The sequence below is a fragment of the Monomorium pharaonis genome, chromosome 3 (genome assembly GCF_013373865.1).
Source record: "Monomorium pharaonis isolate MP-MQ-018 chromosome 3, ASM1337386v2, whole genome shotgun sequence".
In the NCBI taxonomy this organism is placed as follows: domain Eukaryota; kingdom Metazoa; phylum Arthropoda; class Insecta; order Hymenoptera; family Formicidae; genus Monomorium; species Monomorium pharaonis.
The window spans coordinates 16,883,078-16,911,056 of NC_050469.1; the positions used below are offsets into that span (position 1 = coordinate 16,883,078).

The 27,979-nt window shown below is 36.4% G+C and overlaps 1 long non-coding RNA gene across 1 annotated transcript; it reads left to right on the forward strand.

The window, feature by feature from the left end:
• The first annotated feature begins 57 nt into the window (after positions 1–57).
• LOC118644859 lies at positions 58–27,921 on the forward strand. Its single transcript, XR_004962651.1, has 2 exons — positions 58–417; positions 27,571–27,921. It is a non-coding gene; the product is annotated as an uncharacterized LOC118644859 (long non-coding RNA).
• Positions 27,922–27,979: the final 58 nt, after the last annotated feature.

The window sequence follows — 27,979 nt, forward strand, 5'->3', positions numbered from 1 at the left end:
TAATTAACAAATAGAATATTATATATACGAACAATAATTTAATTATAAATAAATAATCCTTATCAATTACATAATTTTGCAACTATCATTTATTCATAAAGCTAGTTAACAATCGATTTTGATTAAAGAAATAATTATTAAGGCTTTTGCAAGTGCATAATTAATAAATAAAGTCCCAAGGCCATGTCACTGAAGCTATCGCAGTGTACACAAGATGGCTGACCATCACTGTAATAAATGCGAACCTCTATAAGAAGAACGTAAAATTATTATAAAATTCACATATGCACCAGCGATGAAATATTACTTAAGGTAGAATATTCACTGACGATATTAATTACAAACGTCTAAAGCCTTCAAGGTTAGCTCATCGAAATTATTACAAGTGCTAAAATTCAAGAGCGGCGAATCACTAAGGTGATCACCACATAATAGATGGGAACCCCTTGTCACGTCCCGTGTAAAATTTTTTATTTTTATTCTGTTAATCATTATTTCATTAATTATTAATTTAACTTCCTTTATTCGTACGATTTGTTTAATATATTATGATTCATTTATTTCTTTTATTAATATATTCGATTTTATACTTACTAACTTACGCTGCACAACACGCGTAATCATATACTAATTTAATATCGTTCATTATTATATTATTTTATATATTATTAATTTGCTGCACTTATCATTTAATCATTCAGTTAAAAACTATTATAATAATCATACAGTTATTTCTTTTAACTTCACGTAATATTTGTTCAAATACTTTTATTTCAATTATTCTGCTTCATGTTCTATTATTCCTAACATATTACATACGCTGTTCTGATATTATTCGTATCTTGGCCGTACACTGATTTAACATTATCCATTTATCACGTATTATATTCGTTCAATCTTTAATTACACTGTTTAACTATTATTTGACGCTATACTTTTATTGTACTCAGTTTTATTAATCGCTTGACACATAATTACTACTTATGTTATTATACCTTTTAATATTTACTATTATTATCTTTCGGGATACAGTCTTATTGTATTAACTATTTTATCATATACTGTTAGTCGCTACTGTCGACAAAATGTAAAGGTATTGCATCAATTTCTACTGTCGATAAAGTTGTAAAGGTGTTGCATCAAATTGCTGCTGTCGATTGTAAAGATAAATTACCAACTTGCTACCGTCGATAATTTTACTCACCACTTAACCCGCAGTCGGTAAAACAGTTTTCTACTATACCGACCTTGATGTCTCGACCGATAAGGTAGGTCCCTACCTTACCGACACTACACCCCCTACCACCCCCTAGGGTCCATCCCCTATATACTTTTAAAGTTCCAACCCCAACCCTTGACCTCTTCATCGTTGTCGAGATATAAAAATTTGAAGGTATTATATATAACAGTCTCATCGATTCTTCTAGAACCTTCTAGAACGTTCTAGAACTTTCTAGAACATTCTCGAAGGCATTCGAAATTTTTATAAGTACTAAAAACTAAAAGGGAAGGATCCCCAGCATGAGCATCACTGTAATAGTTGAGAAACACTGAAATATTCACCGCGTAAAATAATATTTTATAAAAGTCTTAAAAGACGAAGTACGCGACGACGGTCGGCAAAACTCAAAGACACCCCCAGACTAAATTCTGAGAATGCAACCGCCAGACTGTCTCCGGCGGCATCTTTTGAAGTAACACCTGCGGCTGATGCAATCCCTACCTCAGACCGCACCCCGCGGCCTACAAACTGACAGTATATAAGAGCGCTTGCCGCGGCGGAACGGCATTGCGTGCGGGACCATCAAGAAGTAAAGATCTTAAATACGTATTATTTTAAACGACGAACTTACCGCCAAATTGCGCACGGCCGCCATTTTGTCGACACACTCAAGCTTGTATCCACGAATAATAAAGACATATTTTAACGAATTTCGGGGCCCAGCTCTAATTCTTTTCACGCCCCAAGCTGTTCTACAAATAATTTGGTAAGTTTAATACAATTAATTCACACTTATTTTACTGAAATATATATATATGTGTCGAAATCTTATTTCATGTCTCTGACTAGTTGAATTACCATTTTGTGAATAAGATACACTATTGCCGCACGTAATCACTTATTTAATAATGAATTAATTATTTAATTGACTGGAATTATATTAACTTAACATTCAATTAATTACTCAATCCACTGAAATTATATACACAATTACGTATTCAATATCCAAACGATTATATACCTAAATATATATATTTCACTATTCTATTAATTATTCAACTGACTGAAATTTCATACATGACCACATTTTACTATTTTTAATATTCAATCCAACTAAATTATATTTATTTAATATTTAACTAATTATTCAATCAATTGAAATTATACACTGTATCACAAAATTGTTATTCAACCTACAGTTTAATTAACTGAATTTATATTCATTGTTTATTGAATAAATTGTCTAATCACTTGGAATTTCACGATCAATGTTCGATATATTAATTATTAATTGCAATTATCTACGGAATTATAAATAACTCAATTTAATAAATCTAAATTATTATTTCCTTAAACACTGAAAGTACCTGATCCTATGTGGCTAAATAATAAATCAATAATTAAATTAATTTTAATTATTACAGAAATTGCATTTTTTAATGAAATTTAATTATCTTTTAAATTAAATCTTAACTAACTTAGTCACATATTTAATGAATAAATCGAACAATTGCATTTACGTATGAGTATTATATTTTAACGAATTTTAACTATTTTTATAATTCGAATATTGATTGTTACTGTATTTGAATATCTGCAATAATTATTATGCTAACAAATTCCATATTATACATGTGAATTATATGTTCATTCAAATTTAATTGGATTATCACTCATTTATCACAACAATATATATATATCAGAGTATTTAATTAACTGAAATCACAGTTCCAGTCAATCTTAATTATTATTAAATAAATAAAACATATTTATTTCTCTGTCCAGATATTTACCACTGATTCTAACTGCTATTATATCCAAATAATGAATACATACATAAATAAAATATTTTCATTTCTCAGATTCTGACATTCTATTACAATCAATTCATATAAATAATTTCAACTAAATATATTTACTGATTAATGATTATTTTGATTCTCGTCACTGGTATTGGCGAGTTCGTTGGGCTTGTCCCATACGTCTTGGGCCCTGAACGATGGTCATCTTAGTACCCCTGGGATGATCACCTCGTACTGAATACTGAATACCACCAGTTGCCATTCGTCGTTTTTCTATAATAATTAAATAAAAGTTTAAGCATAAACGGTCACTCTCTCGTTCAAATTATTGTGTGACTATATACTCAAGTTCGGCAAGAGTTCAGTGCGTCTGCGTTATTAACGCCGAGTTCATGTACCGCCGGCTCGTCACTGGTATTGGCGAGTTCGTTGGGCTTGTCCCATACGTCTTGGGCCCTGAACGATGATCATCTCAGTCACTTCCTGAGTATGATCACCTCGTACTGAGCATACCACTAGTTGCTGAACATAACGAGTTAAAAATTGAAACAGTCACACTTGTTCGGGAAAAACAATCTCGCATTAAGAGCGAATCTTTAAACATCTCACTAATAACTTCAATTCATTACGACCTATCTTATCCTGATTTCTACGATATCACTTCACACAAGGTAAGACGCACGAATACTAAAACAATAACGCTTATTTAGGTGTTGGGAAGCCACGCTATATTTTATAATCCAGGAAGGTTGGTTCCCTGTAGAACCAGGGACTTTCCACCGTAAGTTTATTCTATTTCCATTAAGATATATAAGTTCCATTAAACCACGACCGCCTCGAGAATTAAGAGACTTAAAAGAATAATTCCTTTGCGGATTTCTTTTCGGATTTGAACAATATTTAATTATAACCTTTATCTATACAAATTATTAATACATACGCGAGATCCACCATCTCTCTCATTTTTATTATTTGACAATTATTACTGTTTAAGTCCCATGCAGACATTTTATTATCGTATTAATATTCTATAATTTCAATATCAGTTTAATCAATTGCTAAATCCTAGCGTCGGCTCCAGACATTCTATTCTTTTATTTGCGTCATCACCTACTGAGCAACTTAACAAGACAATATTTAATATAATATTTCATATAATAAAATTATAATATTCCATAATATTTCTCACTTAAATAATTACGCCCAAACGAATAAATATTCATTTCTTCACTTTTAATAATAAATCACCATCCAATTAATTTAATTAAGGGCGTGATTATTAATTATTAAATTGAAACATATTATTAAATTGATTATATTTATATTTTTGCCTCTTACGTACAAATTCCTACTTATATCTATTCAATAATTATAAATCAAGTTATATTGTCTTACAATTATATTATATTAACGCATGAATGTCAGAATACTGTTCTTTTATTTCAAATAATCAATTTCACATATACCAAGCTCCTTACGATTAATAATTCTCATATCAGAATACTGCACTTTATTTTAAATAATCAATACATACATATCGAATATTTTACGGGTCATTAAATCCCGATATTCCATTTTTTCCCTGATTTTCCAGCACTACTACGCAGTCTTCAACAAGGAGAATTTATTACAGAGAAATAAATATACAATAAATGGATAATAAATAAACAAAAAATAAATAAATAAAAACAATCATTTACCCCGTCTCTCATCCTTTATTTTCTCCACTCAATAAGCGATAAACGATCCTTCTGGCTCTCGGCGTTCCCTGGGAATTAAGCAGACGTGCTGCGGTCGCCCTGAAATTACAAATAGAGAGCCCCGTCTGATGAAAACCGCGAAAGCTGCTACCCGCGATTAGTAATCACCGACGGGATATAAAACGGTTTTAATTTTCGACCGGTAACGCGCGGGAGTAACGTTTCGAGTAACCATAGATTTGGTATCTTCGGGAACTAACGCTTCTAAGACGTTACAATATTAAATATTGTCTTGTTAAGTTGCTCAGTAGGAGATGACGCAAATAAAAGAATAGAATGTCTGGAGCCGACGCCGGAATTTAACGATTGGATTACCTAAGAGTATCGGAAATAACGATTTAGCTAATTTGATAATGATTTGAAGACTGTTAGTAAATGCATCTGATTAAAAGGAAAGGAACAGATATGAGTTTAGGTAATTGTGATTATGTAAGTAAGAGAATAAGATATAGTAAGAATACAACAATTTATTATGCAAAAGGAAAGAAACATTCGCGCGTTTATTTCACGGCTTATAGATGAAGCGTAAAAATAATAATCGCATTAAGAATAGGATTACTTGGTCGCCGATACAAACTAAAATAGCACAATGGCGGCACTACTATCAAATAAATAGTAAAACAAAGGGGACTAGCATGATACGAACGATTGATGAGACGAGGGCATGTTAATCGTAGGAGTACCCGAAAGCTATTGTTGCTAGTTGTCCAGATCTGGGGTGGGATCCGCAAAGGGATTGTCTCTTCTCGACTCTTGTTGGACCTGATTAGTCGGTAAGGGAGTCGAGCCTATTTGCTCGAAATTTACAACGGAATTAGAGCCATTTCGCGGAAAGATTTCGGGCAAGACCCGGTTAGAAACTATTACGGGCAGTTCCTGGAGCCGGGGGAATTGGTGCAAAAGCTCATTCAGTTCGTTAACGGGGCGAACGCGCAAAAACTGACGCAAATTATTGCGTATGGCTTGTCGACGCAACAACCGTCTTTGCCAGTTCGGGCTGTTCCTCTTAGAATCCACCATCTAATGCGCGAACATTATTTATGAATTGATGAAATTTAGATTCATGTATTCTTTAGAAATGAAATAACTTACGATGAAAATTCCAGGCTCCGCAAGGAACCAAGCTTCCAGGAATAAAAATATATTGCGTGGCTTCCCAACACCTAAATAAGCGTTATTGTTTTAGTATTCGTGCGTCTTACCTTGTGTAAAGTGATATCGTAGAAATCAGGATAAGATAGGTCGTAATGAATTGAAGTTATTAGTGAGATGTTTAAAGATTCGCTCTTAATGCGAGATTGCTTTTCCCGAACAAGTGTGACTGTTTCAATTTTTAACTCGTTATGTTCAGCAACTAGTGGTATGCTCAGTACGAGGTGATCATACTCAGGAAGTGACTGAGATGATCATCGTTCAGGGCCCAAGACGTATGGGACAAGCCCAACGAACTCGCCAATACCAGTGACGAGCCGGCGGTACATGAACTCGGCGTTAATAACGCAGACGCACTGAACTCTTGCCGAACTTGAGTATATAGTCACACAATAATTTGAACGAGGGAGTGACCGTTTATGCTTAAACTTTTATTTAATTATTATAGAAAAACGACGAATGGCAACTAGTGGTATATTCAGTACGAGGTGATCATCCCAGGGGTACTAAGATGACCATCGTTCAGGGCCCAAGACGTATGGGACAAGCCCAACGAACTCGCCAATACCAGTGACGAGACGGCGGTACGTGAACTCGGCGTTAATAACGCAGACGCACTGAAACCTTGCCATTCGAAAATGTAACTAATATTGAACAAGACGTGTGGTCACTCTTGTAGAAGGAGAAGGAAGATTGGAGAGTAATTATTCCCTAATGTTGAATATTAAATAATGAATTAGTTAATTAATTAAAATATATTGCTTAAAATTTGATTGTCTTGAAAATTAGTAATTAACGAGCCGACGGATCAAGACTGGTATTACCCCGCCGCAACGTAGATATTAAATATCGACATGCTCAGTTTGTTATCACCAGGAGTACCCTCAACGGGCTCCAGTCAGCTAATACCACCAAGCTGTTGGGTGACTGAGCTCGACTTCTTATTTTAAGTAGCCGACGCAGCGAGACGGTGATCGTTGTCGCACTCGAGAAATTACTTGTAATGAATTTAATTTAAAGGGAATCGTAGTGTCAAATGTTTATTAATGAAAAATTCTTTAATTTGTTTATTGCAAAGGTAAAGGAATGCGATCGGAAATTTATATATTTAATTCATTAAAATATCTTAGGTATAGAAAACGATTCATCAGATCACGAATACCCCATCCGTGTCTGACTACTGTAATGTACCGAGATCGCATAAAGGATTAGGACCTATAGGAGCACTTCACTGTCTAAATTGTTGTTAGCGAAAAAATGCAAATTAATTAGTGGTTATCAGACGATAGAAATAGACATATATATATTTAATAAAATAATATTGTTTTTCAATCAAATTCAATCATGTGCGTAGATAATGCTAGTTATATAATAATAATTGTCAAAATAATCATTAATCAGTAAATATATTTAGTTGAAATTATTTATATGAATTGATTGTAATAGAATGTCAGAATCTGAGAAATGAAAATATTTTATTTATGTATGTATTCATTATTTGGATATAATAGCAGTTAGAATCAGTGGTAAATATCTGGACAGAGAAATAAATATGTTTTATTTATTTAATAATAATTAAGATTGACTGGAACTGTGATTTCAGTTAATTAAATACTCTGATATATATATATTGTTGTGATAAATGAGTGATAATCCAATTAAATTTGAATGAACATATAATTCACATGTATAATATGGAATTTGTTAGCATAATAATTATTGCAGATATTCAAATACAGTAACAATCAATATTCGAATTATAAAAATAGTTAAAATTCGTTAAAATATAATACTCATACGTAAATGCAATTGTTCGATTTATTCATTAAATATGTGACTAAGTTAGTTAAGATTTAATTTAAAAGATAATTAAATTTCATTAAAAAATGCAATTTCTGTAATAATTAAAATTAATTTAATTATTGATTTATTATTTAGCCACATAGGATCAGGTACTTTCAGTGTTTAAGGAAATAATAATTTAGATTTATTAAATTGAGTTATTTATAATTCCGTAGATAATTGCAATTAATAATTAATATATCGAACATTGATCGTGAAATTCCAAGTGATTAGACAATTTATTCAATAAACAATGAATATAAATTCAGTTAATTAAACTGTAGGTTGAATAACAATTTTGTGATACAGTGTATAATTTCAATTGATTGAATAATTAGTTAAATATTAAATAAATATAATTTAGTTGGATTGAATATTAAAAATAGTAAAATGTGGTCATGTATGAAATTTCAGTCAGTTGAATAATTAATAGAATAGTGAAATATATATATTTAGGTATATAATCGTTTGGATATTGAATACGTAATTGTGTATATAATTTCAGTGGATTGAGTAATTAATTGAATGTTAAGTTAATATAATTCCAGTCAATTAAATAATTAATTCATTATTAAATAAGTGATTACGTGCGGCAATAGTGTATCTTATTCACAAAATGGTAATTCAACTAGTCAGAGACATGAAATAAGATTTCGACACATATATATATATTTCAGTAAAATAAGTGTGAATTAATTGTATTAAACTTACCAAATTATTTGTAGAACAGCTTGGGGCGTGAAAAGAATTAGAGCTGGGCCCCGAAATTCGTTAAAATATGTCTTTATTATTCGTGGATACAAGCTTGAGTGTGTCGACAAAATGGCGGCCGTGCGCAATTTGGCGGTAAGTTCGTCGTTTAAAATAATACGTATTTAAGATCTTTACTTCTTGATGGTCCCGCACGCAATGCCGTTCCGCCGCGGCAAGCGCTCTTATATACTGTCAGTTTGTAGGCCGCGGGGTGCGGTCTGAGGTAGGGATTGCATCAGCCGCAGGTGTTACTTCAAAAGATGCCGCCGGAGACAGTCTGGCGGTTGCATTCTCAGAATTTAGTCTGGGGGTGTCTTTGAGTTTTGCCGACCGTCGTCGCGTACTTCGTCTTTTAAGACTTTTATAAAATATTATTTTACGCGGTGAATATTTCAGTGTTTCTCAACTATTACAGTGATGCTCATGCTGGGGATCCTTCCCTTTTAGTTTTTAGTACTTATAAAAATTTCGAATGCCTTCGAGAATGTTCTAGAAAGTTCTAGAACGTTCTAGAAGGTTCTAGAAGAATCGATGAGACTGTTATATATAATACCTTCAAATTTTTATATCTCGACAACGATGAAGAGGTCAAGGGTTGGGGTTGGAACTTTAAAAGTATATAGGGGATGGACCCTAGGGGGTGGTAGGGGGTGTAGTGTCGGTAAGGTAGGGACCTACCTTATCGGTCGAGACATCAAGGTCGGTATAGTAGAAAACTGTTTTACCGACTGCGGGTTAAGTGGTGAGTAAAATTATCGACGGTAGCAAGTTGGTAATTTATCTTTACAATTTTATCGACAGCGGCAGTTTGATGCAACACCTTTACAACTTTATCGACAGTAGAAATTGATGCAATATCTTTACATTTTATCGACAGTAGCGACTAACAGTATATGATAAAATAGTTAGTACAATAAGACTGTATCCCGAAAGATAATAATAGTAAATATTAAAAGGTATGATAACATAAGTAGTAATTATGTGTCAAACGATTAATAAAACTGAGTACAATAAAAGTATAGCGTCAAATAATAATTAAACAGTGTAATTAAAGATTGAACGAATATAATACGTGATAAATGGATAATATTAAATCAGTGTACGGCCAAGATACGAACAATATCAGAACAGTGTACATTATATGTTAGGAATAATAGAACATGAAGCTGAATAATTGAATAAAAGTATTTGAACAGATATTACGTGAAGTTAAAAGAAATAACTGTATGATTATTATAATAATTTTTAACTGAATAATTGAATAATAAGTGCAGCAAATCAATAATATATAAAATAATTAATATAATAATAAACGATATTAATTTAATGTATGTTTACGCGTGCTGTGCAGCGTAAGTGCAGCAAGTATAAAACTAAATATATTAATAGAAGCAATAAATGAATTATAGAGTATTAAACAAATCGTTATACGAATAAAGGAAGTTAAATTAATAATTAATGAAATAATGATCAACAGAATAAAAATAAAAAATTTTACACGGGACGTGACAATATTTAACGAGATTAATTATTTATAATACTTATTTGTTGAGATAATGATTTTATATGGTAATATTGATTGATACAAATAGATTTTATATTATTTAGAGTTCTATTTTATTAAGATTAGTTATTAACTGAGTCTGAATAATTGAATATCCGTACGTAGGTATGTTTTATCAATAAACTAATTGTTAATTAATAACTATCTTCGTGGTAACAATTTTTACGTATAGTGATAGTGGTTCTCAAACGATATATGTAACTTTCATATTTTTTAAACCTTCGCAAGTGTGTTATTAATGAGTATTTGGTTGCGCGTAATATTTTATTATTCAAGCGTTATAATATTTGCACATATTTAAAATAGGGGTTCCCATCTATTACAGTGATGGTCAGCCATCTTGTGTACACTGCGATAGCTTCAGTGACATGGCCTTGGGACTTTATTTATTAATTATGCATTTGCAAAAGCCTGAATAATTATTCTTTTAATTAAAATCAATTGTTAACTAGCTTTATGAAAAAATAATAGTTGCAAAATTATGTAATAAGGATTATTTATTTAACTAAATTATTGTTTGTATATATAATATTCTATTTGTTAATTAGTATTTATGCAAAAAGGTGATTGTTAATTAATATTTATGTTTGGAAAAATAATCTAGAATTGATATTAATAATTATTTAATAGTTTAAACCATTTTATATATTATTTAGGCTTCTACAATGGTCTTATGAATATTCTACTGTTAATAATATTTCATGATAGAGATGCAACGATTTTATATTCACCTTTACAAGGGTGCTCATGTACCATGACGGTTCTCAACGTGAGAGACTTGTGTTTCAAGGCCTATAGTACTTATAAAGTTCTTTTGGCAGTCGTCCTTGACACTTTAAAAATTTATATCTCGTGAACGGTAAGAGATTAAGAGATGGGGTTTGGACCATCGTGTAGAGGACCTCGAGGAATATGTTTGGTCGAATTTTGGTCCTCCCGAAAAATTGGGGTGGGGGTAAAAATTGAAGTTTTTAAAAGAACATCATTTATGTTCGAATCAGGTAAAAGGGAGCGTTTTGATAAGTTTTCGGTTTTTGGGTAAAAAATGTGAAATTTGTCCCAAAAAATAATTGTTTTTTCCAAATTTTTGGAAACATGATTTTTCGTATAAACAAAGTCTGCGACGTTTCCTGGAATTTATTTGGCAACTCTACCTCTTATGGTTCTCGAGATATTGGCAAAAGTTTTTGGGAATTCTTGGAATTACAGCAGCATTTCCAGGAATTCATGATGGCTGTGTATGACGGCTCTATCATTCGGTAGGCGCTTGTAACAAATGGTAAGTATATCATTGTCGGTAATTAGGGAATGGTAATTGATGGTAAGTGCAGGTAAGTTATCGACAGTTGGCCCTCTATTGGCGAAGTATACAAGCTAATGGTAAGTTTTTAATAGTGGAGGTATCCCGTTGGTCGGTAACTTATAAGGTTTTAGTATTTAAAGAATTTCTATAATAAAATGAACGATTATTGATGCAATTCCTTTACAATATTAAATTTAGGTGTCGACCATAAGGTGTATGATTAATTTAATTGAATAATTCGATATTCAATGTAAATTTGGTGATTAACTATTATCATTATGATTTCGAACGATTGTAACCTTAAAGAATATAACATTTTATATGGTCTTAATGATTAATATAGATAAAATAGTCGTTCAAAAGTTATGAACGTTAGAGAATATAATAATATAAGTATTAACTGGTTAATATAGAGATAGTATATGATTATTAGAATAGTAACAAAATATTATAAGAACATGTAATAAGAATAATAAGTAAATCATGTAATATAAAATTAACTGAATAATTAAAATAACTATATAAGAATATGATATAAATGTAATAGATGAATAATAATATAATATTGATTAAAATATAATTGAATATATGAATAGATATACGAATAAAGGAAATTTATAAGGCAAATAATTAATAAGAGTTGAAAAATTTACACGGGACGTGACAGTCTTTTTCTTGCGCTACGCTGGGCGGTGCTGCTCGTGCAACTGGGTTTTCGCGGATTTCTTGGCGCATTTCTTGAAGTTCCCGTTCTGCGTCGGCTATGAATTGTTGAGCCTCCGATTGTTGAGTTCCCGAGGGTTGGGCTTGTTCGTTGGTACTCATTTCGTATCTCTCGAGAATTTCTTCAAGGTTAAAGATATCGGAATCGTACGAGGTCAGTGAAAATTCACCTCGTAAAGATACGCGGCTCGAAGTGCGACTAACGTACGGTCTCGTCCGTCTGTCCACACGGTCCCGTCGTGTCACGTCAACTGCGTTGGTGGAAAATAAACTGGCGTCGAGGGCCCCGAAAGAAAATTCTCGCTCACGTAGGACGTGCTCGGGTAGCTCGCTTTTGCCGTCGAGGGGACGCCCTAAGGCCCTGCGATCGTTATCTCGATCCTTGCGGAGGGCCTGTGCCGCTCGCCACGTTAGTTCTAACTCGCGATAGTGTATAGATCGCGCCGCCGTTTCGCTGAATAGCCACGATTCGTTTCTTATCGGTGTACTTGTCGTCGGACATTCGCTATCGCTAGTACGCGTTGTGGTAATGGTGTTACCGGGGGTCTAAACAATTCGGGTTCGCGTGTCGCTCTTATTACAAAAGTTTTTTGGTATACAAAATAGTTTCGTGGACTTACATTACCGCGATGTATCGCCGCATGTTGTCCGTCGCTCAGCTGCTCGTGGCTGGTGCGTTACGTTGCGGTAGGTCGGTGTCGTCTTAGATAACACCACTATCGCTGTTGTCCGGTGCTTTCTTCCTTCCTTGTCTCGGAGGATCAGCAGGTCGACTTCGTTGCGCTTCGGGTGAATTGTCGCCCTGGCTTTAACGTTTCTCTTCGGCGGTTTTCCTCTGTGTGCTGAGTCCGTTTGGAGCGTTTTTCCTTTTTGGTATATTTCGGCAGTAAATCCCACCGCTGGCACCAATTTGTTGTATCCCTCGTCTCGGGATACAGTGCGGGATCGCTGCCGATGACTCCTCGGGATCAGGTTTCCAAAAGATAACGCCGAGAGTTGATAACAAGAGATATATATTTGTTCTTCCTCTCCAATTTCTTTAGCGAACCCGAAAGATGTATATCTAAGTACAGTTTGTAGATTCGACGAGCGACATAGCCTCGTCGCTATTAGTATTAATAATGAGCCCACTCGTTGACTTTCCGCGGCCTTTATATACTCAGCTTTTCGGCTTGTTACCAAGGGATGTCACTCGCGGTCACGGGCCTTTGGCCCGTGCACTACCTTAGCCAGCAATTGCTAGTTAGGCGCATTCCACCAGAAATCAGAAGATTTCGGGTGGCAAAATGAGTAGTAACCGGATATGTTGTCCGGTGCGATGCCCGGTGTGAAGGCCGGTGCGATGCCCGGTAGCAAGGCCGGACGGTATTGTCGTGCGAGGTGTCACTCGACACTTTTATCGTTATTGCGAGTAAAGTTGGTGTGAGTGTCGCGCACTCACAACAGCGTTGTATTGTTCTTAAATGTTCATTTTTCTTGTCTGCAAGCTTCATTTATGTGTAGGAAGTCCAACAAAATTTTTACATCAAGCACATTTTGTGACGAGACCACGCCAGAAATTTTTAGAAAGTTCTGACGGTTTATATATCACATCTGTAACATTGATTTCAAGAAGGCTCTTTGGCGACGAGCAATGGGCGAGTGCCTACCAATCTGGCGAACCGAGTTTAATTCCGCAGTCTTTTTTTCACTTTTTTAAATAATAATATATATATTCTGTTGTGAGTGCGCGACACTCACACAAACTATACTTGAAATAACGATAAGAGTGTTGTTACGTCCCGGGCGTGCGGGAGAGGCGGCGTCGCCGATATTCTCCCGTAGCCGGAGAGGAGGGGGAAAAAAGGTTAGAGGAACAGAGTCGAGCGGTCCACCGTTCCTCTGGAAATAAAGTAGTGGCAGGCAAATTCAGGCAATTTTCACAACAAACAAAATTTTATTCGCGACGTTTATTCGGAGGAATCTGCGTCCGTTTGTGAAATTGCGATTAACGTCGGTCGCTCCGAATTATACGGATCTTCTCCCGATAAATTTAAATATAGAATAAAATCGTTTAAAATATCGCTACAGATAAGACATTCATCGAGATGTTTAAAAATTGTTAAACGCGTTGAACAGGAAATTCACGCGTCGTAACATTGAGTAAATCCGATATGTATAGCGTGTCTTCGTTTCAAAACGTAAGATGAGCGGATTTCCCATGAAGCAGGGATATAGCACGCGGAACAGATTATATGTTCTATGTCAAGACGGTGTTGATAAATTCGCGAGATAGAACATTTAGCGGATGCGATCCATTCGAAATAATGAGCTGGCCGCGCGTTTGTGTTAAAAGTCGCCGAAGAATGAAGCGAACGCGGAGAGCACATAACTTGCCTGTTCTTTCTTTACTTGGTGTCTTCGTCGGAATCGTGAAGACGATACGGAAATATAGATCGTGCGATGGTTACAGTAATCGGAGTATTACAAAAAGGGGTGTGATAACGTGCGGAAAGGGTAGGTATTATAAACGACTCAAATTTCGCGGTGCAGACGCTGCAATCGTCATATGAGACGGTGGTATTTAATATTACGCAGCATTCGGAGCACTCTTCATAGATGGGACTAGTACCGCAGTGGATGTAGTGACGGATTTCCTCGTCGTATCTGCTAGGGTCGGATTGATCGCTGATGCAATCGTGACAAAGAATAGAATTGTTTAAACGATTCCGGACATTTCGTGCAATAAGAAAGACTTTATTGCACGAAATTATCTCGTTTGTGATTCCGCGTGGGCGAAGTGGAGTTTCATACTTTCGTGGGGAGACGCGATTAGTTACGTCCATGATATTTGTGCGAGGCACATATTAATATTAAGATTTACGCGACGGTTAGGGAAATCACGGCGCTGAGTAAAGGGGAGACGTTTGACTCGAGTAGGCGGCTCTCTACAACGGCGGTAGTGGGGGAGCCGGAGCGATGCGACGGCGTCGTCGCGCGGCGGTACAAAATGGCGCGAGGCGCGCTCAGCCACGTGGCCGCGTAAAAATGGCGAGATCTATTCTTCGCGAGATTCTAGACTCTCTGAATTCACTGTTCGGTATTGAGAATTGATCCAAGCATTTACCCTATTTTTGGAGGCGTAAAACTCGTACCTTGGATCCTGCTTAGGAATATGTGTCACGTCGATAGGTCGTTTTCCAACGGAGATTTGTACTGGCTTATACGGAATGTGCGCAGGGGCGTCCTTCTCTGTCGATGGGCGGGTGGTGTAGGCAGTAAAGCGCGGGTCCTCAGCAGGAATGACTGACGGCTTGATGCGAGGCACGTGGAAAATGATGGGCACCAATTTATAGACACTGCTTCTAACTGGCAAGGATACGAGCGTTTCGGTTTTATCCGCGACCGCGTAATCTTCTCTTTCTACACCGAGGTAGTGGAGAAATCCGTGGGTAGGTAATGTTTCGTAAAGTTGTGCTTTAATTCTGCGAACCTGGTATTTACATCCGCCACGTCGCTGTTTCGATATTCGTGATGAAAATATTTTTATATAGTAAAAGTGGAATAAGTGTTCGTAATTGTTATTAAAATAATTGTAATAAATCTGCGATCAATCAGCGCTGAAACAGTCGTTGCAGACCGTGCGGGTCAGCCACACCGATGGCTCTTACTCACAGCTCGTGATTCATCGAGTATATGTATATGAAGTAGTTTGTTTATAAGTTAAGAATTTATGTTCATCAAGAAATTGAATAAGAGAGAGGCTCTTGTAATAATAAAAGAAGCAGGAATTTTACTAAATGATTACTATATTTGTAATAATTAAATTTACAACTAAATATTGAAGCACAGAGTTTACAATGTGGTATTGTTATAAAAGTGTCGGATATTCTTGATTGAAACAAATATTATTCTAAGTTCGCTTTCTAATTTAACGCAAATTATTTTAAGTACACATGAGAATATGAAAATATTCTATGTTCTAAGGTAAAGAGATGGAAATATTCTAAGTTAAATGAGTAAAAATTGAAATGGAAATATTCTAAGATATGGAAGTAAAAATATTCTAAGATGTGGAAATATTTTAAGTTGAAATTTGGAATTGGAAATATTCTAAGATATGGAAGTAGAAATATTCTAGGATGTAGAAATATTCTAAGTTGAAATTTGGAATTGGAAATATTCTAAGATGAAATGGAAGAAATAGAAGGAGCACGATGCTTGATCTTGGTTTGATCTCTAATCTTCTAAACTCTACTAAGATCTGCTTAAAATCTTATCTTGCATAAGGATATAAGTTACGTAACCCTTTCTCGAGCATATCCCACCCTTGTCTCTTTTTCGGCGACTCGTTGCGCAACGCTCGAGCGCGAGGCTTCGCTGCTTGGGGGATGCACCAGCAAGGTTGCGGATGCAGTGGACTTGCAGAGCATTACAGGGTGTAGTAGTGGGAGTACGGACGCCGTATACGAGAAATAGTAATAGTGGGAGTACGGACGCCGTATACGAGAAATAGTAATAGTGGGAGTAGAGACGCAGTACAGTCGCTGTGTTTCCCTCTTCGTCGCTCTTACAGCTTCCCATTCTACTGTCGCAATTTACTTACACGCGCTGGAAACGTATACATAAGAATTAATATAGTCTATGAGTTTGGGAATAATATGAGCGCGCGCACATCGCGGTATTATGCTAATATGAAATTTAACAATGCTTAGATCATACGCAAATTAATTGTTCTAAATTTACATACAAATATTAATAGTAAAATCATACACAACTTAATAATAAAATTGTAGTATTTAAAATAAAAGGTTCAGGCGCAACTTAATACTCATATAACCATACGCAAAATAATAATAGCGTTACAATAATTGTACGCAAAAATGAAAATAGGAAATAATATATAATTAATCTCCTAATTTCCGGTGGAATGCGCCTAACTAGCAATTGCTGGCTAAGCTAGTGCACGGGCCAAAGGCCTGTGACCGCGAGTGACATCCCTTGGTAACAAGCCGAAAAGCGGAGTATATAAACGCCGCGGAAAGAGAACGAGTGGGCTCATTATTAATAATAATAGCGACGAGTCTACGTCGCTCGTCGAATCAACTACACTTAGTTATTCACCTTTCGGGTTCGCTAAAGAAATTGTAAAGGAAGAACCAATATATATATCTCTTATTATCAACTCTCGGCGTTATCTTTTGGAAACCTGATCCCGAGGAGTCATTGGCAGCGGTCCCGCACTGTATCCCGAGACAAGGGATACAATAAATTGGTGGCAGCGGTGGGATTCACTGCCGAAAAATACCGAAAAGGAAAAACGTTCCCTAACGGACTCAGCACACAGAGGAAAACCGCCGAAGAGAAACGTTAAAGCCAGGGCGACAATTCACCCAAGGCGTAACGGAGCCGACCTGCTGATCCTCCGAGACAAGGAATGAAGATAGCACCGGACAACAGCGTGTGACGTCCCGTCGTTTTCCACCCCCTTTTCTTTTTTATTTTCCTATTTTCAATATTTTTATTTTCACTTTTAATTTTTATATATTTACTTATTAATTATCTTTTATTCTTAAAGACAACTCATTCTTAAATAAAAGCTAAAGCTCGTTTGTACCCACAGGAATAGGAACTAAGGTCTGTTTGAATCATTGACGGAAAGTACAGATTACTACAATAACGTCGAACCAACCCGGTATAGTAAAACCGAACAAACCTAAAACCCTAGATACTTATTTCAGAATTATACTCGCAATTACATATCCGCCATAAGGATCTAGTACATTAAAGCTAACTAACGATCAATTTTATTCTACCTTAGTAGTATCTCTTAATTTTACTAATACATATACCTACCGTGTACTTACCTTGATACCGCGAATGACGTCACCGCTCTCTGCAAATATGATAGCCACATTTAGATCGATGTTACCTACAAGAAAAACTAAATTATGAATATTCTATACTTAATCCAAAAATTTTGTAACCTCTATATCTCGCACACCAAAAATCCTAAAATTATAAAAACGCTATATACAGTGTCAGTAATATTTAACCATACTATTTTTGTTTTGGCCTTGAAACTCAAAATTTAAATTTCAAAATTTTCAAAAATCCAAAATAGCCATTAGAAGCGCTCTTGAAAACAAAAATTTTTGGCGCAAACCAGAACTCGATAGCTCAAACCGTTCTCGAGTTATAAAGAATCCAAAATCGGAAAACCACTCCCCAAAAAATGAAAATCTAAGTCTCCCCGATGGTACTGGTATTGTTCCGCCTCTCCTCCGATACCTAGTTCGCGAGATATAGCTATTTAAGGATTCTACTTAAGAACATATGAATAAAATATTAATTAACAAATAGAAAATTGCCATTAAATAAATTAATTTTATCAATTTTATTATGCTAAATTAAAATAACTACCCTAAAGTTTATTATGTCAAAGTTTCACGAGTCCTGACGAGATTAACTATTTGTTTATGGCTAATAAACAATTACGCCTCATGGGAAGAACACTTAAATAGCAGAGACAATAATAAAAATTTATTATGCGAGTTCCATATGACTATAAGCGATAAAGTTATTAAATAACGAATTAATTTATTATAATGTTGTACAAGCCTTAAACAATTAAAATTATTATAACACTTCTGACAATTTAACAATTAAATATTTAAAGCCGTAATGCCATTTCGAGATCGTATAATGATTTAAAGAACATTGAATATTAATTAATGAAATAATTTAACTGAATTACTATTTAAATAAATATAATTAACGCATAAAATTAGTTAACAATCATTTTTATTGCTACTTTCAATAATAGCTATTAATAATAAAATTTAATAATGACAACTAAGGCTCTTGCAACGTTATGAACAATGCGCATAGGATTATTACATAATAGCAGACGATTACGTAATAACATATTTTATATATTTATTTCAGCATCTTGCAAGGGTCCAGGTAACGCGAAATTATTTACATCATTTAAATAAACGATTATAATAAAACTTGAACACGTTGCAAACGTTAATTAACAATTTATGAATAAAAATCCTATTAATTTATATAATATGACTAATGCATGAAACCATATAATAATTAAATTTACAATATTAAATTTTAACGCTTGCTTGAAACCTCTCACTAGAATCTTTGCAAGATCATACATGGTTAAATTGTAAACGAAAGTTAATTTATTAATTTTCGTGCCCGCATATGCATAATTAATTAATATAAGAATAATGTGAATTAATCTTGAAGCTAGAATAATTAAAATTAATCAAATCATAATTATCAAAATTACTATAGACATATATTACTCGAGAATCAAAAAAAATAAAAGAATTAATTAATTTAAATAAAATATAATATCTTTTGTCATAAGGCTTCAAGAATAAAAATCGCTGCATGGTAACCGATTATGCAATTGTCGATGTGCAGTGAAAATTAGATAATCTGCATTCCTTTGGGATGATACTCGAAGACTACCCCGTCCCCCCGTTGCATAATATATAAGGCGCCCCTCATTCCATCGCGCGCACTCCGGCCGAAGTTTTGAAACAATTAATTACTACGGCATAAGATTAATCATTATAACGTCGTCAGTCATACGTGCTTCATCGTGTAAAATTATAAAGTGAACGAACTCCTTGTCGCACTTTTTGGAAAAGGAAGCACGATCCTGCAATAGTTGAAAATTTTGGAAAGACTAGGAAAGGAACGAAATAATTATATCTCAAAATTGTGGCCCTTGCGTGTTTCGGAGTCGCCCGTACCAGCAATTTCAATCTGTTAAAATAATAATTTGTGAACTGTGAATTGTGAATATATCTATATATCTATATATGTGAAGACAAAGGAAAAATTAATAATATTAAAAGAACACGAATTTGAAGCCAAAAGAATTATCACGAGCTAGTCAAGATCATTAAATAACGAAAGGAACAACCAGAAATAAATAGCTCCAATTAATTAACTAATTAAAGAATTAATGAAATTAATTACGTGACAGTTCGAATCTATCACTCGAACTCTTCACTCTTGTACGAAGTGACAGCTCGAATCATCTCTCAATTCGTTCAAGTGTAACTTACTAATTAATTATTGCTAAAATTGCTACGATCTTATTATCCATTGAATAACACCTTAACTAATTGTAAAATACCACTCAGAATAAGATTTACAAAGAAAAAGGAGCATTTAACAATTTGGCAATTGTAATTAATTTTTACTTTGTCGAATTTACACTCTGTGACTATTTGATTTATATCTTGAATGTTTTTGCAATCGAACCATGTACCGATTTGTCTGTTATGTATTTGCATCTATTTTCTTTTGAATTGATTGAATTTTAATTGTTGAACCACCTGTGGCAGTTGCTACATGCATGTGAGTGACGGCTGCGATCCGCGCTCAGTCAAACTATTTCGAAGTATGTTAAATTATTTTTAACTATTGTGAACGAACCTAATTTGACTGCATTTTATAATTTATGTGTATTTGGCAATCTTAGAACTCAAATCGAACCATTGTATTGTAATTTGTTAAGCAATTTAACAATTATTTAGATCGCTAGGGATACCGCTAGAACCTAAAGCCCCATATGCTTACGAGCATGTGATTGGTTGATTTTATTTGCATGTAATTGGTCTATTTCGTTTAAGCATCTGAACACCGTAATTTTGATAGATCTGTGTATAAAACTGATGAGCTTTTCGCATACCCTACTGTCTCTCTGTATATTTGATAATATTCTGTAGAAAAAATGAAACTTTATTGTCATACTGTGAAGACCCCTTGTACCTGTCCTATGATTGGTCGATCGTTTACCTTAGTGACGTATCTACCTCTATGCTTGCCCCGCGATTGGCAGACTTATTAAAATTGTGAAACGGCGAAAATATTGAATAACCATCGAAAGCTTGCTTGAACCCTACCCAACATCCCTTTATTAATCTGATTATTTTGTTTTAACCCCCGTTCAACCCCTATTTGAATTAAATAAGAAATAATTGAGTAAAAGGATCCCCTCGTGTAAAATACGTCAGCAGTAGCTACATTTGAATATTATTGATGATATCATCGTATTATTTCACCAACTTGTTTCCCCCCTTCACCCCCTCTCTCTCTGATATTAGGCTTAAATTTGATTCTTGAGCATATTGCTGCTTGGCAGTGTGCAAGACTATCACAGTACGTGGTTGCGTCCTTAATTGAGACTAGCACCCGCTACGCTTGTTAAGTGTCGTCCACAGTTCTGCGTGCGATAATTGTGGAGTTCCAGCAAAGACGCATCCGCTGCAAGCCAACGTGCTGTACGCAGGAAGCGTAGTCTGGCATAATATTTCTTTTCAATCCAAGACTAACATCCTACTCTCTCTTGAATTGGTGGAATAAGACGGAAAATAAGACACTAGCCAACCCCTCAGTAATAATCTTAGCGATAAGAGTAAGGTTTAGCTCCGTGGCCACAGAAGCGTAAAAGAGGTAACCACTGCAAACGCCAAAGAGCTGTAGCCGCGACTAGCTAAAAGCTGACTGCTGGAGGCGATGAAGGGCTTTGCAGAAACTCTTTCCATTGCAATTCGAAAGGATTTGTGTTGATCTGTGGAATAATAGGACGAATGTATCCGCCATATGCTAATACGCTGTGAACTGAAAGCGTTTATTAGAATAAATTAGATAAGCTTGTTCCCTTCTCTATCCCTACTTTGGCAGTGCTTATTTGAGATTAAATAATTTAGGAAACTTGTGTTGAACTCTTAATGATTTAGAAAACGAATTCTTGGAACTTCTGAGCTGACGATTCTCCTCCCTTATATTTTTGGTTTTATAATATTAATTTCTCCCCTTTTTCTCTCTCTTCCCCTAGACACTTCATCTAATTTCTCACACAGTCGTAACTCCTTAACAACTCATCTTCACCGCAAAGGTAAGATCATGTGCACATCATATTAATGTATTCTCAGGTATTTTCTACAATGCATTAAATCATTTCCCGCTCCCTCGGATCCCGTAGATGAATAGATCACTACAGAGACAAGCCTGCAGGCAGAACATTCGACAATTGGAACGATATATCGAGTCAAGGGCCAGGATTCTTCGACTTTTGCACTCTATTGACAGGCGCGCCCCTCAAATATTCCATCTACCGAATCACTCGCGACAAATTCAGCACGCGATTGACCTATCGACTTTTTCGTGTTTTGATGTTGAAATCGTTAATGCCGCCTCTCGTAATATTGTCCCCCGACGCACCTCGCGACGCGTACCCCCGCAAGCTATAAGTTATCCCCCTCAACCCCCAGCAGCGGTTGCTTCGACATTGCTCCAACCCTCCCCCTTCCCCCTCTCAATCTAACAGTACAGCAACCGACATCGAGGAGGCCCTCCGAAACACCGTCGACGAGAGTCTCGCTCGAATGATAGAAGCAGTGCAAACTTTTAATGCCATACCATCTGAAGCTCTCCGTAGTGTAAACCAAGACGAATTCGAGGAATACCTGCGATCCTTAGAATTGCGCCCAGTCCAGCCCAGCGACCCATAATTGTAACTCCCTCCAAACATGGTAGTTTAGTAGTTGTAGACATGTAGTGTAATAATAAATTAGAAGTGTTTTGATAAAGAGACCATTTCTTTCGCGTACGCACTCGACCCTCCTCACTCCGATCCTAGCTCTCGACATCCCGAGGTATTGCCGGCCCAGCAGGTAGCCTCAAAAGCAGAGAGAGAACCCCTAATTTGTGCGACCTAGGTACGCATAGGCTAGGAAGGTCACTCTTCCGAGACGTGACAAGCGATAGCGGCGTTATCTAAGACGACACCGACCTACCGCAACGTGACGCACCAGCCACAAGCAGCTGAGCGACGGACAACATGCGGCGGTACATCGCAGTAATGTAAGTCCACGAAATTATTTTGTACACCAAAAACTTTTGTAATAAGAGCGACACGCGAACCCGAATTGCTTAGACCCCCGGTAACACTGTTACCGAAACGCGTACTAGCGATAGCGAATGTCCGACAACAATAGTACACCGATACGAAACGAATCGTGGCTATTCAGTGAAGCGGCGGCGCGATCTATACACTATCGTGAGTTAGAACTAGCGTGGCGAGCGGCACAGGCCCTTCGCGAGGATCGAGATAACGATCGTAGGGCCTTAAGGCGTCCCCTTGACGGCGATAGCGAGCTACCCGAGCACGTCCTACGTGAGCGAGAATTTCTTTCCGGGGGCCTCGACTCCAGTTTATTTTCCAACAACGTAGTTGACGTGACACGACGGGACCGTGTGGACAGACGGACGAGACCGTGAAACCGCCTCCACGAGGCGGCCGAAAGGAACTTTCCCCAACACTATCCACGAGTGCAGAACCAGTCAATCGAGGTGCGGCGAGCGGAGCGGCGAGCAGCACAGCTGATCGGACGGAAACGCGCAGACCTGCAATCAGGTTGGAGCGACTGCACGAGCGTATTAAGAAGCGCTAAATGTTTATGAGGCGCGAGCGACGCGTGTAAACACGGAAAAGTTTTATGTTTTATATTTTTTATTTTTTATTTCAAATTCGTTAATTATACAAAAGTTATTATTTCATTTAGTACGAAGGGCGCACAGAACGCCAGAAAGTTTATTTATTAGTTCTATTGTTAAACGAAGCGCGTGATACGCGATTTACTTTGTTTTACGTTGCTTACGCGTTTAGATAGGCGCAGTTGCGATAAGCGCAGCGTAAGATTAATTTTTCATATTTTTTATATACGCATACTCATATTTAGTAGTTATTGCATGTTAGTTGTAAGTTAAAGTCAAATCATGCCAAAGCTCATTATACGTATCCAGGAATATTATTTAGTAACATTGGTAGTTATTTTATTGCGATTAAATATTTCCTTTTTGTTAACATATGCGTTATGCATGTGGATCGCAGTGACGTGACCTGTCATTATTTAGTTCATTTATTTTGGCATGTAAAAATATATATTCTATTATAAAATCGTTCATTTTAGTAATAAGTTAGTTTTAAGCATAAACGAAATTTCGGTGCCACCTAAAGTGTAGCCGGTGCACGTAGGCATTGCCTACACATTAACGTTACATAGCCATCGGCACTTTTCAGTGCCACGCACTGTTCTCGTCATCTCCGAGCGGAGGCAAGAGCCCAAATGATTCTATTGGCTGAATCCCGAGTGGAGGGGAGCGCAGCCAAGCACGTCTTCCAGGATTGGCCAGACGAACCAACCGGCAGAGGCAAGCTGTGGGGCGAGCTCCTGTTGGGCGATGGACACGGAGGGAACGCGGAAGCGCTCTGATTGGCCGAGGGAAGCGAGCGACACCATACGACTCTACCATTGGCGGAGGGAGTCGGAAAAGGAGCGAACGCGTATAAAAGCGTGCAACGCGTGGTCCCACTAACGAGTTTTGTTGAATCTTTCATGCGAGACACATCGTCGAGTGTCGTGAGAGATTTTCGCGATATATGTATACGACTCGGGCGTGGTCTTTCGCGCGCATAATAACCAGTTGTTACATCGATCCGCGGGCGACGCTCCGCGTCACCAAGGGCGTAATACAAACACGCGACGCGCAGTGAATGCTGTTGAGCTATTTATCGCGAGACAATAAGCAGAAGCTAGCGGCGTGTTACATAACCTCGCGAATGAACGCGCGAGACATTACTAAGTCGCTGAATGCAAGTAGGCGACGCTACGCGAGTTACGTTAGCTACACCTCGCGCACACTAAGTACACTCACCGGACACAACTGTGAATTTAAGCGTCGCGTTCGGGAAAATTGTAATGCACGAAAAGGAAGTAGACGAAGGAGTTCCGCACACGAGTGTGAATTAAGCGACGCGAACGGGAAGTTGTTATAGTGAATTAAGTTTGATAAATAAATTTTATTGTGTGCTACGAAAAACAAATACACTGTTTCAAAGTTTCTTGAAATCCTGCGACGTTCTTGCATGGAATCCTGTGCTACGAAATCCTAGTGAACCTGAAAATAAAAGAGAAAGGATTAGTGTAAAGCCAGTGAGATTATTGCAATAGAACCTTGCTTACCTGGTGATATCCTGCGTACTGGAACGATCCTGGTAGACGGCGGTGATCCGACGGCGAGGGCGAGATGATCCTGGTTGACGGCGGTGATCCGACGGCAGCAGCGAGACCTGAAACAAAAACAGAGATCAGAGATTGCAGAGTTCCTTGCTTCTGGGAGGTGAAAGAAGCTGGCGACTAGTGCTGAGACACGATCATCATACGACAAAGGTTTGAGCACGCTCACTATCCTAGAATTTTCACGTTTCCAACGCTCGCGACCGGTTACAACCGTACGTTAGTCGCACTCCGAGCCGCGTATCCTTACGAGGTGAATTTTCACTGACCTCGTACGATTCCGATATCTTTAACCCTGAAGAAATTCTCGAGAGATACGAAATGAGTACCAACGAACAAGTCCAACTCTCGGGAACTCAACAATCGGAGGCTCAACAATTCATAGCCGACGCAGAGCGGGAAATTCAAGAAATACCTCAAGAAATCCGCGAAAACCCAGTTGCTCGAGCAGCACCGCCCAGCGTAGCGCACAAAAAAGACAATGACGTTCGGGACACTCTGCGCGCGGTGATTCAAGAAATACGTCGGTTACAAACAGATATAGACGCCATGCGGGAAACGCAATTACACACTCAGCGCATTCACGACTATCGACCATCGCGACACAGCAGGAGAGACACATCCTACGTAGATTACGATGACGTTCGTCACCAGCGAGGCCGCAAGTTCCTACCGCTAAAGGAAGCGCGCTGCATGATCCCTGAATTCGACGGGAATGCAAGTGAACTACAAGAGTTTTTAAGCGCGATGACGTACGCGGTCAAAAACATCGATCCGAACGACGGTTCTTGAGGTAACTCTGTTAGGAGCTATCCTATGCACAAAATTGAAAGAGCGCGCAATGTTGGATTTCCAAACGCGAAAAATTCGCGATTTTGAACAACTAAAACAAGAATTGGAAGCGTGCTACGCGAGTAAAAAGAGCACCACTCATTTACAAATTGAATTTAATACTCTCAAACAAAAAACCGGAGAAAGTGCGCGGACTTACGGACTTAGAGCCGACAAATTAACAATGGATTTGTACGAGTCCATGATAGAGGGTCGACAACATTACAACGGAAAATAAACGCGCGATATTAGATATCCTACAACAGCAGGCGCTTGAAAATTATCAGATAGGGCTAAACGACGACACAAAAGCCGTAGTTAGATCACGAGGATATGCAACGTTGCAAAATGCGATAACCGCCGCGACCGCAGAAGAACGAATTGTCACGTCCCGTGTAAATTATTCAACTTTTATTAATTATTTGCTTCATGAATTTCCTTTATTCGTATATTTATTTATATATTCAATTATATTTTAATCAATATTATATTACTATTTATTTATTGCACTTATATTATATTCTTATCCAGTTTTTTTAATTATTCAGTTAATTTTATATTACATGACTCACTTATTATTCATATTATTATTCACATTATATATTCTTACATTTTGTTATTATTCTAATAATCATATACTATCCATATATTACCCAGTTAATGCTTATATTATTATATTCTCTAACGTTCATAACCTTTTGAACCACTATTTTACTTATATTAATTATTGAGACAATATAAAATGTTATACTCTTTAAAGTTACAATCGTTTGAAATCATAATGATAATAGTTAATCACTAAATTCATATTAAATATCGAATTATTTAATTAAATTAATCATATACCTTATAGGCGATACCTAAATTTAATATTGTAAAGGAATTGCATCAATAATCGTTCATTTTATTATAGGAATTCTTTAAATTAAAAAAAATACTAAAATCTTATAAGTTACCGACCAACGGGATACCTCTACTATTAAAAACTTACCATTAGCATGAAATATTATTAATAGTAGAATATTCATAAGACCATTGCAGAAGCCTAAATAATATATAAAATGGTTTAAACAATTAAATAATTATTAATATCAATTTTAGATTATTATTCCAAACATAAATATTAATTAACAATTATCTTTTTGCGTAAATACTAATTAACAAATAGAATATTATATATACGAACAATAATTTAATTATAAATAAATAATCCTTATTAATTACATAATTTTGCAATTATTATTTATTCATAAAGCTAGTCAACAATCGATTTTAATTATAGAAATAATTATTAAGGCTTTTGTAAGTGCATATCTCTAAGACCATCACTGTAATGAATGCGAACCTCTATAAGAAGAATGTAAAATTATTATAAAATTCACATATGCACCAGCGATGAAATATTACTTAACATAGAATATTCACTGACGATGTTTAATTGCAAACGTCTAAAGCCTTCGAGGTTAGCTCATCGAAATTATTACAAGTGCTAAAATTCAAGAGCGGCGAATCACTAAGGTGATCACCACTGTAATAGATGGGAACCCCTATTTAAAATATGTGCAAATATTATAACGCTTGAATAATGAAATATTACGCGCAACTAAATATTCATTAATAACACACTTGCGAAGGTTTAAAAAATATGAAAGTTACATACACTGGAACCCCGCGTTAGCGGACTGTTCGGGGCTTTGGTCCGCTAACGCGGGGTTATCTCCTATTGCTTGGTTTCACTCCCACTCCGTGAAATACGTGACTGCATTGCTCATTGCTATCCCCACACACGCTACTCATGTGGGCCGAGTGCATATGGAGGGGATAGTTTCCGCTAACGCGGAGTACGCTAACGCGGGGTTCCAGTGTATATCGTTTGAGAACCACTAGTACTATACGTAAAAATTGTTACCACGAAGATGAATGTTAA